This window comes from Myotis davidii, unplaced genomic scaffold, assembly GCF_000327345.1.
Source record: "Myotis davidii unplaced genomic scaffold, ASM32734v1 scaffold252, whole genome shotgun sequence".
NCBI classification, from domain to species: domain Eukaryota; kingdom Metazoa; phylum Chordata; class Mammalia; order Chiroptera; family Vespertilionidae; genus Myotis; species Myotis davidii.
This window is the reverse complement of record NW_006283768.1, coordinates 1,469,709-1,472,725: the sequence shown is the minus strand read 5'-3', so window position 1 is coordinate 1,472,725 and position 3,017 is coordinate 1,469,709.

Here is a 3,017-nt window from a genome sequence, read left to right as displayed (position 1 = left end):
ATCCTAGAAGAAAACATAGGCTGTAAAATGTCAGACATTTCACTTAGCAGAATCTTCACCAGCACATCTCCAGGGGAAGAGGAAAACAGGAAAAAATAAACAAATGAGTCTATATCAAACTAAAAAGCTTCAGAACAACAACAAAAACCATCATCAAAATGAAAAGGGAACCAACTTAATGGGAGAACATATTTGCCAATGATGCATATATTAAGGGGTTAATTTTCAAAACATAAATAACTCATACAACTCAACAAAGGAAAACAAACAATCCAATTAAAAAAAATAGGCAGAGGGACAGAATTTACATTTTTCCAAAGAAAACATACAATGGCCAACAGGTACATGGGAAGATGCTCAGCACTGCTAATCACCAGAGAAATGTAAATTAAAACCAGAATGAGATATCAACTTATACCTGTTAGAATGGCTATCATCAAAAAGACAACTGATAACAACTGTTGGTGAAAACATTTGAGAAAAGGGAAACTGTGCACTGTTGGTAGGGGTGTAAATTGGAGCAGCAACTATAAACAGTATGAAGTATCCTCAAAAATTAAAAAAAAAAAAAAATGGAACTACTGTTAGACCCAAAGATCCAACTTTTGTGAATATATCCTAAGACTCCTGAAACACCAATTAGAAAGAATATGTGCACCCTTATGTTCATAGCAGCGTTATTTATAATAGCTAATATCTAGAAACAGCCCAAGTTCCCATCAGTAGATAGGTGGATAAAAAACAGTGGTGCATTTATACAATTGAATACTATGCAGCTATACAAAGAGGCCTCTCTTAGCCTATGAAACAGTATGGATAGAGCTGGAGAATCCAAAAATATAACGATAGTGTAAGAAGCCTCTGGGGTACTTTAAGCATACCAACATTTGCATCACGGGGGTGCTGGAGGAAGAGGAGAGGGAACAAGAAATTGAAGACTTATTTGAAGAAATGACAGAAAACTTCCCCTACCTGGTGAAAGAAATAGACATACATATCCAGGAAGAGCAGAGAATCCTAAACAAGAGGAGCCCAAAGAGGCTCACCCTAAGAAACATAATAATTAAAATGCCAAGGGTTAAAGACAAAGAGAGAATCTGAAAAGCAGCAAAAGAAAAGCAGTTAATTGCCTAAAACAGAATGCCCATATGATTGTCAACTGGTTTCCCAACAGAAACTTTGCAGACCAGATGGGAGTAGCAAAAGAGAGAATCTGAAAAGCAGCAAAAGAAAAGCAATTAATTGCCTAAAACGAATGCCCATATGACTTTCAACTGGTTTCCCAACAGAAACTTTACAGACCAGAAGGGAGTAGCAAGAAATATTCAAATTAATGAAAAGGAAGGGCCTATAACCAAGATTATTCTACCCAGCACAGCTATCATATAAAATTGAAGGTCAGATAAAGAACTTCACAGACAAAAAAAAAGCTAACGGCATTCATCACCACCAAACCAATATTACATGAAATGTTGAAGGGTATTCTTAAAGAAGTGGGAGAAGAAGAAGAGATAAAAAAATATGAACAATAAAATGGCAATCCTATCTAATAAAAGAGAAACATGGTAATTAGCCATACCTCCACTACCCTTCCCATTGGCTAATCAGGGCGATATGCAAATTAACTGCCAGCCAAGATGGTGGTCAGCAGCCAGGCAGCTTGAAGCTAACATGAGGCTTGCTGCCTTCAGTGACAGAGGAAACCAACGTTCCCCACCTGCCTTGCCGGCCTCTGAGCTTGCAGTTTGAAACATTGTTACAAATATAGAAACTAAACAAAACCCCAGAAACCTGCTTTCAGACAGCCGGAATCTCAGAGCTGGAGTTGATACAGTGTTTTGATTATAGAACCCAAACAAACCAGATACCTGCTTTCAGCAGCAGAGGCCTCAGAGCTGGAGCCAGAGCTAAAGCTGGCCCAGAATAAAGAAAAAAGAAAAAAAGGAGCAGTTGGGAGCTTCAGTCACCCGCCAGCCTGAAAACAGCCCTCAGCCCTGGACCCAGACTGGCCAGGCACCCCAGTGGGGACCCCCACCCTGATCCAGGACACCCTTCAGGGCAAACCAGCCGGCCCCCACTCATGCACCAGGCCTCTATTCTATATAGTAAAAGGGTAATATGCCTCCCGGCACCAGGATCAGCGTGACAGGGGGCAGCGCCCAAACCCCCTGTTTACCCTGCGGCTCTGTGTGTTACAGGGGGAGGGGCCATAACCTCCCTATCCTCCCTGCTCTGTTCGTGACAGGGTACGGAGCCCCAATCCCCCTGATGGGCCCTGCTCTGAGCCCGACCAGGGGCTGCACCTAGGGATTGGGCCTGCCCTCTGCCACCTGGGAGCAGGCCTAAGCCAGCAGGTCTTTATCTCCTGAGGGGTCCCAGACTGCGAGAGGGCACAGGCTGGGCTGAGGGACGCCCTCCTCCCCGTGAGTGCACAAATTTTTGTGCACCGGGCCTCTAGTAAATATATATTTATCAACAATTGTATCTAAAACTCAAAATAAACAAATAAGGGATCTAATGAACAAAATAGACTGACTAATAAAATAGGTCCAGAGGCATGGATGCGTGGAACAGACTGACTGATCTCAGAGGGGAGGGTTGTGGGGTCTAAAAGAGATTAGCCATAGAACTCATATGCATATATGTATAGCCCACGGACACAGAGAGTAGTGTGGTGAAGTCCTTGGGTATGGAGGGCGCTGGGTGGATGAGGTAAAAGAGGGGAAAATGGGGGACATCTGTAATACTAATAATAAAAAAATAAATTTAAAAAATCCAATATAATCAAAGGGACATATAAATCAGTGGAATAAAGTGGTGCTTAACTTTGGCCTTCTGCCAAGTACAAGTGTTTTGTTTCACCACATGTATGAATTGTATAATTATTCAGTATGAATTAGGTACTATTTCCTCTTTGTAGTCAAGTATGGGTTGCATTGTTTGATAGAAAATTGCTTTCTTCAATTCTACATATTTTCTCCTAAAGAAGTCTTGTTCCTTGTGCAACTCTATCTGAT